This window comes from Macaca nemestrina, chromosome 9, assembly GCF_043159975.1.
Source record: "Macaca nemestrina isolate mMacNem1 chromosome 9, mMacNem.hap1, whole genome shotgun sequence".
Lineage (NCBI taxonomy): Eukaryota > Metazoa > Chordata > Mammalia > Primates > Cercopithecidae > Macaca > Macaca nemestrina.
This window is the reverse complement of record NC_092133.1, coordinates 1236649-1253959: the sequence shown is the minus strand read 5'-3', so window position 1 is coordinate 1253959 and position 17311 is coordinate 1236649. Positions and strand designations below refer to the sequence as shown.

At 63.2% G+C, this 17311-nt stretch overlaps 1 long non-coding RNA gene across 1 annotated transcript; it reads left to right on the top strand.

Annotated features, from left to right (window-relative positions):
- Nucleotides 1-346: 346 nt before the first annotated feature.
- LOC139356030 (uncharacterized) lies at nt 347-3665 on the top strand. The gene is made up of 3 exons (XR_011607400.1): nt 347-436; nt 825-908; nt 3114-3665. It is a non-coding gene; the product is annotated as an uncharacterized lncRNA (long non-coding RNA).
- Nucleotides 3666-17311: the final 13646 nt, after the last annotated feature.

Below are 17311 nucleotides of genomic sequence, written 5' to 3'. Positions count from 1 at the left end.
CAGCCCCAGCTCCTCCTCAGCCCCAGCCCTAGCCCCAGCTCCAGCCCCGACCCCAGCCTCAGCCCTGGACCCTGCCCCAGCCCCGGACCCTGCCCCAGCCCCAGCTCCTCCTCAACCACAAGGGCATCTCCAATTCCTCCTGAAGAATTCAGTTCCCTCCTCTGGGCACCTCTAGGGCCCAGTTGGGCCCAGGGTGTGTTCTACAGTGGGGGGTGGTGGCGGGATTTTGTGACCCCACCCTCTCTGCAGGGCACCGCTGGTGGCTCTGGCCTCGGCCCCATGCTGTGCCAGACACACAGAGAGGCTCGGCCAGTTATTTCCAGGAGGCCAGGTAGGCAGGAAAGGCCCAGGATCCGCCAGGACTGGGGAGGGAGGCAGGAGGCTTCTCTGGGTATAAAGCAGCTGAAATGTGGAGTTTCCTCCCAGGAGCCGAGAGGCAGCTGCAGGGCGAGCCCCGGGGGGAGTGTGCAGCCACTGGAGCTCCATCCTGGGCAGGGGTGGTGACGGCTTGAGGATGGCAAGGGCTGATGCCTGGTTTGCTTTTAAAATTGTTGCTATGTGCTGTAGTTCCCCTGTTATTCCCAAACTCTCAGGAAGCACCTACTGGCCACGAGGTAGTCTTGCTTATGGGGCTGGGGATGAAGAAGAGTCAGGTGCAGGTGGGCGGAGCTCCGGCGGCAGGAGGCTGAGGGCGGGGTGGGGAGTAGCAGCAGGGGATGGGCACGAGGCCCCTTCCGTTTTGGACAGAGCCGCGCCCCGTGGGTGCCGATGGTTAGGAGACGTCTTAGTCGCATGCCCCCAACGATTGTGGCGTTTCTCTGTAGTGCGTCCATGGGCCCAGCGCCTGGCATGCCCTCCCTGGGAGCTTGCTGGACCCATGACCAGGGGTCTGGGAGGGCAGAGGACAGGCGGGTCCTGGTGGTAGGTTGGCTGCTGAGTTTCCCTATGATGTTTGTCCTGCTGGTGCCCAGAGCCCCTTCAAGGTGCCCATCATCAGGGGAGAAGTGGAGCCACAAACTGCCTTTTAACCCTGGGGTCCTGCCAAAAGGTCTGGGTGTCCTGGGGCCTGTGGCCTGGGTTGCAGACGCAGCCAGTTCCCTCCAGGCATGGCCACCAGCCCTGGGCTCCCATGCCCGGGTTTCCCTGCCTGCCCAGCTGGTCAGAGGAAGGAGTCCCTCTATCCACTCTGCCTCACATTAAGGGCAGAGACTGAAGAGGTGGCTGCTTGGACTGTGGAGGCCCAGGGTGGGGGGCCACTTTGGCCAGGACTTCGGTGCTCCCTTAGAGAAGGCTGTGCTCACCCCCTCTTTCCTGCAAGTACCTGGGGACCTAGATGGGGGCAAGGGATGCCCAAAAGGGCCTGGACACCTTCCATGGCAGTCCGCCCTGACAGGGTCTGTGGGAGGGCGTGTCCTCCCTTCCGCAGGCCTGGCGGGCAGTGAGGCCGTGCAGCTACAACTCACCCCTCACACCCGGGCCAGGAGCTGACTGAGGCCCAAGGCTGAGCCTCCACTTTGGACCTGGGACATCTGGGCAGAGGAGCCCTGTGGTGGGGCCAGGGCGAGGGGGTAGGGGCCTCAGGGTGGGCCCTGGGACCCCTTGACCTACAGAGCAGAGGCGTGTGGGGAGGTGCCAGCAGCTTCTTGGAGAGGCCCAGGGTAGAAGCACTGGCAGGTAAGCTATTGTGGGCCTTGGCAAGGCCGGGCCTTGAGCTGGACGGCCCGTGGCACAGTCCAAGCCAGCACTGTCCCAGCTTGGAGGGGCTTGTAGGTGGTGGAGCACCGAAGGTACCCAGGCGGTAAGAGGAGGAACAGACGAGGGCTAGACCCAGGCAGCAGGTGCAAGTTGGCCCCCGGCCTGGCCCAGACAGGAGGGTGGGGTGGGCAGGAGGTGGGGGTCCTGAGGTCAGTGCTTCAGCTGCTCGGGCTGGCTGGACGCCCACCCTGCTGGGAAGGAGCCTGGCCTTTCTCCAGAGCCACAGCAGGGGCCTGGGCACCCCGCACTTGGTCAAGGCTGAGGAGGCCTCAGCTGCTGGGTGCTCTGGAAGCAAAGCGGCCTGGGAGGGCCTGGAGGAGCCTGGTCTCTGTTCCCTGCTGCCTCACCGTGGGAGGGCACAGAGGAAGTGCAGGGTGGGAGCTGGGAGAAGTGGGAGGAGGAGGAGAGACAGGAGAAGGCGCAGGAGGAGGGACAGGAGGAGGGACAGGAGGGGCAGGAGGGGGGGCAGGAGGAGGGGCAGGAGGAGGGGCAGGAGGAGGGACAGGAGGAGGGACAGGAGGGGCAGGAGGAGGGACAGGAGGAGGGGTAGGAGGTGGGGCAGGAGGAGGGGCAGGAGGGGGGGCAGGAGGGGGGACAGGAGGGGGGACAGGAGGTGCCAGGTGCTCTCTGAGCAGGACCTTCCATGTGGCTCTGGGGGGCCTCTGGCATTGGCAGGTCAGGGGTCAATGAGAGGAGGGAAAGGTGGCCAGGAGCAGCTGCTGGGCGGGAGGGCAGGAGTGCACGAATCAATGCATGGGCGGGGGTCCCTGGGAGAGGCCCATGGGAGCCCCGGAGCCCAGCCCCTGGTAGAGGCGCACCAGGCCCAGCTGTGGGATTGTGCCTGGGATTCCTGCATCTGGGACTTCCTGAACCCCACCCCCCGGCCTTAGCTTTGAATATGAGGGTCATCAGGAATCAGTTCCGGGGCCCGATGGCCAGAGACCCAGGGACTGGGCGGAGGGCCTCTCCCTCCAGCAGCAGGGGTCACCCGTAGGCCCAGAAGCCAGCCCTGGGGCCCAAGGAGGGCTGCCCCAGGCAGTGGTGCAGACAGGCTCTCAGCCTCCACGTGGACCAGACTTGGGTTGGAGGCACTGCATGTTGGGGCGCAGTGGGGCCCTGGGGAAGCCAGGCTGATCTTAGCCTTGGTCACATCGAGGGCCTGACTGTGGGCATCCAGGTGCTTCAGGCAGGGCCTGGTGGGGCGAGGTCCACTGGGCTTTTTCCTGACGGGGTGGGGGGTGGGGGAGCTCCCAGTTGGGCCCCTTCTTGTGTGCAGCCTCCTCCCTCTTCTCTCCCCTTCCCTCCTTTCTTGTCTGAATCAGTGTCTCCCTCTCGCCCACTTCCCCACCTCTCAAAAGACCACAAGCACCCAGGATAGCTCAGCACACACGGGTTCTCAGCTTCCCGTTCATACAGAAACCTCAGACAAGAAGCACGTTGCCCATTTTTCTTTAAGACCAACCCCAGACCACGAGAACGCTTTCTCTGCGGCAGCAGCACTCCAGCGCCCCTGCCTCCAGGCACCCCCGGCCTCCGCACTCCAGTGGCCCGGACCTGGCTGAGGCAGCTCCTGTGGTAGGTCAGGCCTCACAGACGGCTGGAAGAGCCAGTTCTGGGCTGGGCCTGTGCGAACAGGTGTCTGTTAGTCAGGGTTTTAGGAATGCAGCCTTTGGAGCCTGCAGCAGGGAATGGCGGCTCTGGGCCCTCAAGGGGCAGCCGGTGAGCCTGGGAGGCCAGGCCGGGCTGACCCAAGGGGAGGACCCTCTCTGCCCACTGCTGCTGGCCATGGGCAGGTGTAGAGCCTGGGGGTCCCCCAAGGCACAGTCCCTTATCTCCAGGAGAAGGCAGAGGCAGGAAACAAATCTCCTGTCAAAATTCCTAAAATACTAAGTAAGCGATGGTTCCAGGCTCAGACACTGGACACTGAGAGAATGAGGGAAAATCAGCCTGGACAGCCAGGGCTAACAAGATGGTTAATTACAGCAGGAGAAGAACGTTAACAGTATTAATTCTAACCACAAAGGAGGAAAAGGGAAGACCCTGTGAGAAGGAGGAGGGTCCCTCTCCCAGATGAGGCTGCCCCCATTGCTGGGGCCTCAGCCCCTCCCAGGCCTGAGGGAGCCCAGGCCTGCCTGGCCCCACCCACCTCACCCCAACCCTGCCTGCCCTGCCCACCTTTGCTCCAGCCCTGCCTGACCCCTCCCACCCTTGCCCCAGCCCCTGTCTGGTCCCTCCCACTTGTCCCAACCCTTCCTGGCACTGCCAACCCTTGCCCCAGCCCTGCCTGGCCCCTCCCACCCTTGCCCCAGTCCTGCCTGGTCCTGCCCACCTCACCCCAGCACATCCTATGGGGCTCACATCTTTGTCTTGGAATTTGGTTTTTAAAATAAATTATAAGTTTTAATAAAATAAAGTACTAGAAAAGCTATTCATTATGGAAGATGTAAAAATCTGAAAAGAAACTTCCATTTGTGAGGAGAAATGGAGAATGGAGTCCAGGAGGTGGAGGAAGGAGGTAGAAGGCCCTGGGCCCTGGAAGGTTCTGTCTGTTCTCCGGGAACCCAGCTTCCATTTACTCCCCTAAAGCAGAGGGAGGCTCTGGGAAGGCAGGTGTGGGGCCCAAAGGGACCCTGATGAGGACAGGTGGGGTCAGCAGGGGCGGGGGCTGCAGCTAGAGCGGGCACCAGGTGTGTGCCCCCCTGTGCCACTCGGGTCTTCAGCATGTGGATGAGAAATGCAGCCCCTCACAATGTGGATCCCATCTTTAAATTGGGCTGCATTTCAGTCTATAAAATATTCAGTGTCTTTCTAAAGAAGTGCATTATTTATGATGCCGCTCGTGAAATATTCATGCCTGACTTCAACACGGAGCCAGTGTGCCCATGCAGGTCCGTGGTGATGGGCTGGCCTTTCCCAGGTAATAGGAGGACGTAGGGCTGCTGGGGTGGGGGGTGGGGGTGCTCAGGAGTCGGTGGAGCTCCTTGGCAGGTGAATCTCACCCAGGAGCCAGGACCCACCCCACTGGCAGCATCCGGGCCTCCTTTGCTGGGTAGCTCATGAGTGGGTGGGTGGGCACTGGCTCCCCAATGCCCGATCCTCATGATGGCCACTTCGAAGCCCTGGCAGACTGGGGGCACCCCAGCCCCCACGCCAGGCCCACTCCAACCCCCAACCCAGCTCCCAACCAAGCCCACACCCCAGCCACCACCCCAGCCCCCACCCCAGGCCCACCCTAACCCCCACCCCAGCTCTGAACGCAGCCCACACCCAGCCGCCACCCCAACCCCCACCCCAGCCCCCACCCCAACTCCCATCCCAGCCCCCACCCCAGCCCCACCCAACCCCCACCCCAGCCCTCACCCCAGCCCCCACCCCAACCCCCACACCAGCCCCAACCCATCCCTCACAACAGCTCCCACCCCAGCCCCACCCCAACATCCACCCCAGCCCCACCCCAGCCCCACCCCAACCCCCACCTCAACCCCGACCCCAACCCTCACCACAGCTCCCACCACAGCCCCCACCCCAACCCCCACCCCAGCCCCCACCCCAACACTCACCACAGCCTTCACCATGGCCCCCACCCCAGCCCCCACCCCAACATCTACCCCAGCCCCACCCCAGCCATCACCCCAGCCCCACCCCAGCCATCACCCCAGCCCCACCCCAACCCCCACCCCAGCTCCACCACAGCCTCCACCACAACCCCCACCCCAACCCTCATCCCAACCCTCACCACAGCTCCCACCCCAACACTCACCCCAACCCCAGCCCCCACCCCAACCTCCACCCCAGCCTCCACCCCATCCCCACCCCAACCCTCACCCCAACCCCCACCACAGCCCCCACCCCAACCCCCACCACAGCCCCCACCCCAACCCTCACCACAGCTCCTACCCCAACCCCCACCCCCACTCCAGCCCCCACCCAACCTCCACCCCAGCCTCCACCCCAGCCCCACCCCAACCCTCACCCCAACCCCCACCACAGCCCCCACCCCAACCTCCACCCCAGCCTCCACCCCATCCCCACCCCAACCCTCACCCCAACCCCCACCACAGCCCCCACCCCAACCCTCACCACAGCCCCCACCCCAACCCCCACCCCAACCCTCATCCCAACCCTCACCACAGCTCCCACCCCAACCCCCACCCCAACCCCAGCCCCCACCCCAACCTCCACCCCAGCCTCCATCCCATCCCCACCCCAACCCTCACCCCAACCCCCACCACAGCCCCCACCCCAACCCTCACCACAGCTCCCACCCCAACCCCCACCCCCACTCCAGCCCCCACCCCAGCCTCACCCCAACCCTCACCCCAACCCCCACCACAGCCCCCACCCCAACCCTCACCCCAGCCCTCATCCCCACCCCCACTCCAGCCCCCACCCCAACCTCCACCCCAGCCCCCACCTCAACCTGACTGAGGAGGCTGCTGGGTCATGGCTGTTGCCCTGAAAAGGCCCAGAGGCACCCCCACCCCCACTCTTCACCGCCCAGGGCCCTGCCAGATATCCCAGCCTCCACTGTGGACCCTGGAGAAGGTGACAGAAGGAAGGAGACAGAGGGCAGGCTCTGAGTGTTCGGGGGTCTGTGTGTGGGGAGGGACTCTCCAGGCCTCTGCTGGTGGGAAGGGGCAGCCTTGGCCCCAAACGGAGGCCTTTGTCCTCCCTGTGGATTTTGAGGTGTGGCCTTTGTGAAGGGAGAGTGGGGGCCAGGGTGGTCACCCTGGGTGTCCCCTGAGAGGCCCCCTGCCCTCACATCAGCTGCCCTGGACTTGGAGTCCAGGCTTGTGCCCCCGTCCCCCACTCCTCCTTGCCTTTCCCTGCACACCCCCCTCCTTGAAGGCGCAGAAACCACCTAAAGGTCTTGCTCATTGTCAAGGAGGCTTGGTCTCAGGACCCTGCAGCTCAGGGTGGAGTGGCAGGAGTGTGTCCAGCCAGCACAGACTCAGAGGGTCCCACAGATCACTGGACATGGACCTGGGCCAGCTGAGGCAGGGCTGACCTCTGGGGCCCCCCGCATGTTCCAAAGCCCAGGGCACGGCTCCCAGGTCAGGTGGATCAGCTTCCTGGAGGTCCTCAGCCGGGCCCACCCTTTACAAGGCCTGGCCCGAGGAAATGAAGGGGCAGCCCCTGGCTGAATGGGGGATGGTCCTTGGAGTCTGAGCGTCTTAGAATCCCTGGGGATGTGCGGTTCAGTCCTATAGTTTGCAGATAGGGGAATTGAGTCCTGGAAACAGGCAGGGCGAGGGGAGGGCCCGCCAGGCACTGCGCCCCACTCCATGCCAGGCCTATGTCGGCCCCTCCCTTCCCCTCTCAGAGCTCAGGGTGCATTTTCAGCCCACCTGGCCTGGAGCAGGCAGGGCTGGGGGCTGGCTGGGACCTGGACAGGGCTCAGCTGCAAAGGCGGCTTCCCCCAGCACCTCCAGGCTCTGGCTATTCCAAACCATGCTCCAGGCTCAGATGGGCTTGTGCCAAAACAGCTGAGCCACTCCCTTCACTAGACAAGGGTCCCCCAAAACACAGCATTTCGGGGAATGGGTGACCACCTCGTGACCGCCCCTTGCCCCCTGCTGGCCCCATCCTAGGCAGGGGAGCAGCTCTTGCCTCTAGGAACCTTCTCCCCGGAGACCATGCGCAACAGAGGGATGGCGCCTGGCGGGTCAGCACGCTGACTTGCCTCACCTGCGGTTGCTGAATGAGTGAGTTAGTGGGTGAGGACCTGCAGGTGGCCCCTGGCTGACACTTTGACTGTGGAGGAAGAAATCAGGATGTTCAGGGCCAGAGGGGAAGGTGGCAGGGAAGGCAAGAGGGGGGCATCTCCCTGTGGAAGGGTAGGGTGCTGGGCAGGGCATGCTGGGGTGCTGGGACCCCCCCGTGCTGGCTGCCACAGTCCAGCAGGGAGCACGCTGCAGCCGCCTGCAGGAGCTGAGCACAAGGGGACAGCGGTGCGTGTGTTGGAGAAAGGGGACAGCAGTAAGTGTGTCGGGGAAAGGAGACAGCAGTACGTGTGTTGGGGTTGCCCCATATACCCTCCACGTAAAGCCATGCACTGTACCTGAGGCATGGCCCTTGAGTGGCCACTGGAGCCACCTGGGCCTGGGGGTGGGGTGGGGAGCCCATGTCAGGGTCCAGCCAAAGGTGCCACAGGGCTCCAGCACCAGAGGCACCCAGCATGGGCCTGCCTAGCCTTAGGGCCCTCTGCTGCCCAGGGACCCAACCCTGCAGTCTCTGGGTGATCGGTGCTGCCCTGGAGGGGCGTGACACCCTCTGCTGGCCCCACACAGAAGGACACAGCTGCCACCCAGCATGCAGCTCCCCCAGGCACTAGGTGCCCATGCTGTACCCAGCAGCTTACACTGCGCTTTGTCGCCCACGCTGCACCTGGGAGCCGGCACTGTGCCTAGACGCCCATGCTGCGCCTGGGATCTCACACTGCACCAGGTGCCAGTGCCACTCGGGCAGACCACACTCTCCATGTGTGACAGGATCCGCCAGGGAGGGGCACCCTGACCCTGATCTCCCCAGGCAGCTCTGGAAAGGCCTGTGTCCTGGCTGGGGACCTCTGGGAGGCCATGGAGCTGGGAGGCAGGGACTGGAGGTCTGAGGGATCCAAGTGGCCTGTCCTGCTGCACCTGCCAGGCCCCTGTCAGGCCTGGCCATTAAGGCTAAAGGATGACCCCTCACCTCCTGCCCCTGGGGGCTGAGCCCTACGTAGGAACCTGAATGTTTCCAGCACCCAGTCCTGGCAGTCCCTGCTAGGCAGATCCACCCAGCACCACGCAGGAGGCCCCAGGACTGAGCCCCGCAAGGAAGGTTTCCCAGTGCCCACAGCCCACCTAGGGGCCAGTCCACCAGGGACTGGGGAGCCCTGGGAAGGACAGGGGAAGAGTGAACCACCAGGCCCTGTGTGGTCACTTCCCAGCAGCCAGATTTAAGGCCAGGTTAGGAGGAATCTCTTGTGCCTCGGTTTCCCCTTCTGTACTCCAGGATCATATTACCCACCCCCCCAACACTCTGTTCTGCAGAGTGTGCAGAAAATTGCAGGTGGTGACGCTTCTGCAAACAGCAGAGCCCTGGGCACCTGTCCAAGGCGGTTCCGGAAGGCCCCGTGAGTCCCGTTGCGCGGGGACTTCCCAGGGGCGGGGTCGCGGGGCAGGGCGGGCGCTGGCTCCGCCCCCTGCTGGTGTCGCAGGAACAGGGAAGGGGCGAGACGGTGCAGCGGCGCCACCTGCCGACACTTCCCAGCATCGCGCCCTCGCGCGGCCGCGGGGCGGGGCCTGGGGGGCCCTTCGGGAGCGGCCTCTGCAGGGTTTACACACAGACGCGGCAGCTGCCAGAGGGGGACACAACGACTTCTCTCTAGCGCAGGGACTTAGAGAACCGAGTCTTTATGCATTCATGTACCTGCATAACCACTGCTAAATCGGGCCCGGAAGGGGCTCATAGGAAGGTGTAGGGGCTGGAGCCTTCTCCTGGCTTTGAGCAGCCAGAGTCGAAGCTGGAGCTTTCCCAGGTGGAGAAGACACGGCGAAGACCAGGGCGGGACGGCCGGTGGCAGGTGCCGCACAGCGCGCCGTGGGCTGAGGGACAGGTCGGGACCCCAGGCACAGAGGTGGGTGGCCAAGCCCCGGCTCCCTGGCCCCTCCCCGAGTGAGGCACCAGGGCGTGGTCCCGAGTTTGGACTGAGACGAGGCCGTGCAGAGGCTGTCTCGTCCCACACAGGCGCGCCCCTTCACGACGCGTCACAGAATAGCCCCACGACGGCCTCTGAGTGTCAGTGGAGGGAAGAGTTGCTGGTCTCTCGCTTTAAATCACAAGCTGGAAATGGTTAAGCTGAGTGAGACAGGCAGGTCGAAGGCCAAGGTCGAAAGCTGGGCCTCTTGCACCAGTGAGCCAAGTCATGAACACCCAGGAAATGTTCTTGAAGGAAGTTAAAATGCTACATAAATGCTACAGTGAACATATAGTCGCCAACCAGTGAAACTGCCTCCTTGCTGATGTGGAGAAAGTTCGAGTGATCCGGACAGAAGCTCAAACCAGCCACCACACTCCCTTAAGCCAGAGCCTCATCCGGAGCAAGGCCCTAACTCTCTCCAACTCCACAAAGATGGAGAGGGTGAGGAAGCTGCAGAAGAAGAGTCTGAAGTCCGCAGAGGTTGATTCATGAGGTTTAAGAAAAGAAACCGTCTCTGTAAGGTAAAGATGCGGCTTCTTCGCAGGCGCCAGGGTGAGGCTGCATCAGGAGGGGCTGCGTCTGCGGAGCCATCCTAGGAGCGACGGGCAGCGTCTGTGGGTCTAGGAGCGATGGGCAGCGTCTGTGGGTCTAGGAGCGATGGGCAGCGTCTGTGGGTCTAGGAGCGATGGGCAGCGTCTGTGGGTCTAGGAGCGATGGGCAGCGTCTGTGGGTCTAGGAGCGATGGGCAGCGTCTGTGGGTCTAGGAGAGCGATGGGCAGTGTCTGTGGGTCTAGGGCAGCGTCTGTGGGTCTAGTGGTGAGGTCTCCAGTTCTGAGTCTCCAGGGAGAGGTGCACAGGGAGCCCGGGACCACCGCCCCCGCCCCCCACAGCACACAAACCTGTATCTCCCCCGACCTGCACCGACCCCCTGTGAACCACAGGACTACGTGCGATTATTCTCAGCTCAGAGATTGGCCCAAGACCAGAGCCCAGCTGCACACACCTCAAAACCAACGTCCGAGGCTCCAGGGCACACACCTCAAAACGAATGTCCAAGACTCCAGGGTTGCAGTCACTCTTGGACGAATTCTAAGGTCACCCCAGTCCTCTTAGGGGAGAGGGCACAGGCTGCAGGATCAAGTGACCAGCGTGAGTCCAGTAGGGTAGGGCCAAGGGTCAGAGCCACCACCCCAGCCACCTCAGAACCAGAGCAGCCCTGGGGGTCCCGCTGTGGGCCTCGAGATCCCAGCATGATTCCTGGTAAAGAATTTCCACTGTCAAGAAGTGTAAAAATGATTGTCTGGGGTGCGATGGCCATATTTTCAAAACCAAACTTCAGAAGGGGCGTGGCAGTACTGAATTCACCTGGGTCTGGTTTTTCCAGCAGCAGCCTTCCCTCCCCTCCCCTCCCCTCCCCTCCCCTCCCCTTCCCTTCCCTTCCCAACACAGAGTCTCATTCTGTTGCACAGGCTGGGCAGCCTCAACCTCCCAGGCTCCAGAGATCCTCCCACCTCAGTCTCCCTAGTAGCTGGGACTACAGGCATGCGCCACCACGCCCAGCTAATTTCTAAATTTATTTTTGTAGAGATGAGGTTTCTCTATGTTGACCAAGCTGGTCTTGAACTCCTGGCCTCAAGTGATCCTCCTGCCTCGGCCTCCCAAAGGTCTGGGATGGCAAGCTCGAGCCATGGCCACCCTTGACCGGGTTTCCCATGGGCCTGGGGTGTGCTTGTCCCCAGCGGCTCCAAAGCGCTTCTCTTCCAACTCCACTCCAGTTCCAACAGCACAGAGACCCAGGCGGGCATCCATCCACGCTGGGGTTGGGCCCATGCGCCAGGCTCCTCTGAGTAGCCTGAGTCCTCAGCCATGGTGACCCCACATGGAAAAGTCTCGAAACTGACATCTCAAAGAGGATGATGTGTGGGTGACCGTGACAGTAGCACAAATCCCAGGTGTACAGGACACTCCGGCTGCCCCGAGGGGCCAAGGACAGGTTAGCATCACCTGGCATTTTTGTCGGTTTTGGTGGCAGGTACGCCCAGCACATAGGGGGGGACGGGCCGCCCACAGCCGGGACTGGATGACCCAGAAGTTCCAGCCAGGATAACTTGGGCTGGCTTCCCGAGTCCCTCCCAGCTGCGGTTCCCTGGCCCCCACTTACTCAGTGGCCAGGTGAGGGAGGAGCCGGCAGTCCTGTGCCAAGGGAGCGTGAGGGGCTTGTGGGGGTGGGAGGCCGGGTTGAAGGCCGTCTTTCGGTGCAGGGAGGGAGGGACCCGATACCACCACCCAGCAGCAGAGGAAAGGCGAGGCCGGGGGTTCGAGGCCAGAGATCTCAGACCCTCAGGAGCCAGCTGCTAGTCTGCATTTCAGGGTGCCAGGAGTCCCTGGAGATGGAGATAGCGGGACTTCAGGTTGCCAATGTGGCCAGGGTGCTGGTGCTCAGGGTCCCAGCTGCGGGGGTCTCAGGTCTCCCAGCCCTGCTCCCAGGCTGGCCCTCCAGGCCGGCCCCTCTCTGTAGGAGGTCTGAGGAGGGTCCTTATGGAGCACAAGTGGGGCTGGGGAAATGGTGGGACACGTCTCCGCACGGCCCCTGTGCCTCCTTTGCTCCGGAGAGCCTGCTCTTTCACAGAGGGGGTCTGATACAGCCTGAGAGGGGCACTGTGGGGGTCACAGTCATGGGGGGCGGTCCGCAGGGAGTGCATTCTGCCGGCAGCCACAGTCTGAGGGGTACGGTCCATGATGGGCACACTCCTGGGGGAACACAGTCCTGGGGTGCAATTTGGGGCCTGCTCTGCCGCACACCCTGCACTGAAGCAGACGGCCCTGGCTGAGACCAGGCCCCATGTCAGGCACATCATCACGTTGCATAGAAAGTCCTGTGACCGGGGCCCACAGACCACAGAGGGCGGCTGAGCCAGGCGGCCACCTTGGCCAAGGCCTCCCAGAGACACGACATACTTTGACGTATGAGTTGGTGCTGGCCCTGGCTTGTGGCCACCACCGCAGTGCTTCCAGACCATGAGGCCCCTCACATGCCTGTGGCCAGAGTGTCTGCACGGCCCAGGGACAGGAGCGTGTGCCCTCCAGGAGGCTGTTCTGAGGCTGCGTGGCAGGGCATGGTGTCCCCTCCACGGGGGGGCGCCCTGTCTGGGCTGCGAGGATGCGGGGTGTCGTGGGTGGAGCCTGGATGGAGCAAGGACCATGCTGTGTCCTCCATGCCGGGAGCTCTGGTCCTGGGAGAGGAGCAAGGCTCAGGCCATGCTGTCACTCGGAGGTGACAACTTCATTTCCATAGCAACCGCAATGCTTGGCAGGTGACGGCGATGCTGGGAGCCAATGGGACATGCGTGGACAAACCACGCAGACACCCACGTGTGCTCAGGTGAGAGCCAGGAGGCCATTGTTTCCTGGGTGTGACCCTGCATGAAGGAAGCTGCCTTGGGGTCTGGGCCATCCAGCCCACCTCCCTGTGGGCTCTCCAGCACTTCCAGACCTTTACACTCACGCCAGCGGGGCAGCCAGTGGGCAGCAGGTGCCACAGAACCTCGACAGCCCATTCAGCACTTCCAGTCAGTGGAGGTGGCTCCTGGGGGTGACTGTGGCCCCGGCAGGAGCCCAGAGCCTCTGTGCAGTGTCGCTGGGCCAGGGCCCTCATCCTCTACCCCTGTGGACGGCCTGGTCTAGCTCAAGCCCACTTCACCTGTGGCCTGGCTGGGTTGCTGAGTCTCTGCAGCCCCTTGGAGGTGCCTGGAGGGGGTCAGCATCCCTGCCAAACGCTGCCCTCAGAGTGTGGACAGTGACGCTGGGGTTCTCTGCAGGATCTCAGTGCAGGCAGGTGTGCCAACCCTCTGCCCACACCGGATGTTAGAGGCTGACGTTGGGTGTAAAAGCCAAGGTGATTGATTGAAGGGGAAACTGAGGCAGGGTGGCTCGCCTCAGGTACCGCCTGAATTCCCCAGCCAGCCCCATGTTCCCAGCCAGCCTCCCTTTTGGAATGTACTTCCCTGCTGCAGCCTGTGGCAGGACCACCCCAGCCCCCGACCCACCTCAGCATCCGGGAGGCAGCCTCTTCAGAGCCTGGAGCACCGTGGGTTTGGGCCTCAACACCTGCCTCTTGCCAGCCTCAGGCTCTTTTTCACATCCTCAGAAAGCGCTCACCCCAGCGGTCGGCAAGCGGGTAGCAGGTGCCCAGGCAGGGAGGGCAGGGGAGGAACAGCTTCACGGGCAGCCACCAAGCGCAGGAGGTACCAATACCCACCCCCGGAGGGGCCTGGAGGGTCCCAGGAAGCCACCACTCCACCGAGGGACCTGCCTGTGCCACATCGCCAGGCAGCACCATCAGGACCCCTCCCTCCCGCCTCCACCCGTGAGTGGATGTGAGACGGATCCCACGGGGCCTGGCCAACCTCGGCCTTCGCCTCCTCATGGTGGGGTGCTGCAGGCTCTGCCCTGACTGGCTGGGGTGGAGGAATGCGCCTGGGCATCCCCAAAGGGAGGGGCATGGGTACACAGAGGTCTCTGGGCCCCTCCTCTCCTCACCTCTGGCCCTGTCTGTGGCTCCTGTCTGCCAAGGAGGCTGTGCTCATGGCAGGAGCACAGAAGGCTGGGTGCCAGCGGAGGCCCCGCGATGCGGGGGGAATGTGGACCCTGGTGATGGTCCCTGCTGGCATGGAGCCTGCGAGGCTGAGCCTTGTGTGGATGACAGGCACCTGCCGAGGGGGTCTAGTAGAGGCCATCCCACCCTGATTCCAGAGCCTCAGCCCAGGGTGTGCCCGGGACCCAGCATGATCAGGGGCTTGGAAACCTCCTTGACACCACGGAGCGCCTGAGCAGTGCTGTCCACCCGAATGGTTTGATTGGCAGCTCTGGGCAACAGCATTCCCGAGGGAGCATCATCAATGCCAAGTCCGTCTCTCAGAAAAGATCAAGGTGGCACTTTTCCTGGGACTCCCATCCTCAGATATCAAGGGCCCCCAAAACAGGGAGTCCCCGGAGCTGGCAGGTGGAAGTGGCTCCTGGGAGCAGCTGGAGGCCGCCCTGAGCAGTGTGGCCAGAACGCTGCCTGCCCCCGCACTCCCCAGCTCCTGTGGGCCACAGCGCAGCCCCCTCCGCCCAGCCTGCAGCGCCCAGCCTGCCGCCATGCCCACCTCCACCAGCAGAGGGCACCCTGCCCACACAAGCAAGTGCCCAACCCCCCTGCGCCCTGTACCCTGTGCCCCGAGCCCCGCGCCCTGAGCCCCACACCCATGGGAGTCTGTCCCTCCGCACCCACTCCCACTCCCCTGGAAACCGCCCTGGAGCCAACAGCACCAAACGCTTCTCCAAAAAGACCCTCTGACCCAAAGCCACTGGCACTTTTACACAGGACGTGGGGTTCACAGGCTAAACACCTGCCTGGGCCGTCAGCCTGCGGCACGGCCTCCAGGTGGTTTCCATCGCTGGGCTTCACTCCCCATCGTGGAATGCGCGGGCCCCTACCAGGTTTCCTGCCTCCAAGGTGCGGTGCTGTGATGGCTGCCGTCCCTGCGTCCTGTGTACGCGCCGGCATCATCATCATCCGTGTCGTCATCAACCCTCCCGGAGTCTGGACCCTGAGCTGAGCACCAGGGCGGGGCAGCCCCTTTCCACACAGTCCGGGGGGCCCTCCCGGTTCCTGGAAGAGCCTGGGCTGTGAGCTTTTAAATTGGGCAGGATGTGACTGCAAGGTGTGCTGCAGTGGGAGAGGACACAGGGGTCCCCCCATTGATCTCAGCCCCCAGCGTGACTCGCCACACCACTGCAGTCCAGCCGTGCTCCTGCCGCAGGCCCTGGCAACCCTCCCGCCAGGTGAGGCCTGGCCCTGCAGCCTCCGAGACCTACCAGGCTGTCTGCTGGCTCCAACTGGGGCCAGGAGGCTGGGTAGAGGCCCCTGTAGACCAGAACCTCAGCAGGTGGCTCTGCCACACTCAGGCTTGGGACCCACACACAATTCTGTCTACAGAACTCAGACCCACCGCAGGTGCGTGTTGACGGTGGGAGCCGTGTTGCCTGTGGTCTCGCAGTGCACAGGCCACGTGCTCCTTTCTCTGCTGGCCTCAGGCCTCGGAAAGGCGGTGGAGGCGTCACCTGTGGCTGCTCTAACTGATGACCACAAACTGAGCAGCTTGAAAAGTCCACATGTGGACCCACAGTTTGGAGGTCAAAGTCTGACTCAGGTCTCACCGGGCTGAAACCAGGGTGTGGGCAGAGCTGTGCGTTCTTTAGGGACTCAGAGAGAATTCATTTTCTTGCCTTTCAGCTTCTAGAGGCCACAGCGTTCCCGGCTCCTGGCCCCTCCTGCCTGGTGAAGCCAGCAGCAGCCACCATCTGAGCTTCCACCCTTGTGTCTCCCTGGACTCTCGTCTTCTGCCTCCCCGCTCTCCTTTTCAGGACCCCTGTAACTCGGGGGACCCACCCGGATGATCCAGACAATGTCCCCATGTTAGGTTCCCTCTGCCATGCAAAGTAACATATTTGCAGGTCTCAGGGTTTAGGGCATGGACGTCTTGGGGTGCATCTCGGGCATGCCCACCACGTGGGGGTCTGTTCCCAGGGTGGCGTTGCGCTCACACAGTCTCCGAAAGCATCCCTGTGCCTACCGCCTCCCAAGCCTCATACCCCGAGTTGAGCTTTGCGGTGGGCTCCAACGGTGCCCGTCCAGCTCAGGGTGACCTGTGGGTGACCAGCACAGGGTGGGGGCTGCAGCTGAAAAGTGGGGCCAGATGCTGAGAGCACAGACCTGGGATTAAACCAGCTGGCCAGGTGAGGGGCCGCCGGCCCATGCTCCATGCAGCTGCCCAACCGCTTCTCTGCTGCTTCTCCTCTGCAACCACAAAGGCCCTGCTCCCTTCCACGGGGCCCCTCCCCTCTGCAGCCTGGCATTGCCGAGGGGAGTGCTGAGTTCAGGCGGTAAGGACAATGAGCCATGTTGCAGGTGGACCTGGATCGGTGGTTTTGGCTCCATGTAGGTTCAAACTTCTCCAACAGCTGCTCCTTGAGCAACAGTGAAGAATAACCACTGTTTTGTGGTTATTCAGGTTTTCCCAATTGTGGAGCTAGTCTAGGATGGACTTTGGGTCTGCCCAGCAGCCCTGGAGGGGGGCAGCATCTGTGCGGACCTGCTGTGGGACCCCCTGGGGGAGAGGGTCTGTCTGGGCTCGGCCAGCACAGAGGTGGACAGAGCAGCTGGGTTCTCACTGCCCTTGCTTCTGTCTCCCAGGGGCCCTGTCCCCACCGGGCCTGGATGGAGGTGGCCACAGACTGTCTGGGCTTCCTCTGCTTTCCCCAGGCCAGGGAGGGGCCCTCCTGGGATGGAGGGGACGCTCCAGGCTGTGCCCGACCTGCAGTCCCATTAGGTCCTAGCAGGACCTCTCCATGCCCTTGGAGCCTGGGGTTCTCCCCAGAGTGGTCCCAGGCGGGAGGAACGGTGGCTGCCAGAGCCTCAGCCACACCAGCCTGGCCCTGCCTGCTCCAAGGCCGCTCAGAGCCCCTGTGCCTCCCCTGGACTCCAGAGGAAGGAAGGACAGGCTGGCGCTCACCTTGGAGGTCACAGCAACACCAGGGTCCTGCACCCCAGGCGTGGCCTGCTCTCAGCTCTCTCCCTCCACTGTCAAGTTCCCTCCTCTGCCCTCCACCCTCCTCCCTCCTCCTTCGTCCTCCTCCTCCCTCCTCCTCCCCTCCTTCTCTCCCTCTGCAGCTAACAGTGCTTTCTGTCTCATCTCCTCTCAGGAGCCCTCCTGTCTGCTCCTCCTGGCAGCCCCTCCTGCCCTTCCTTGTTGCCGCCAGCCCCTCTCTCTTGCTTCCGTGGCACTCTCTGGCTTGTGCACACCTCCCTGGGGACGTGGCTGGCTCTGCTCT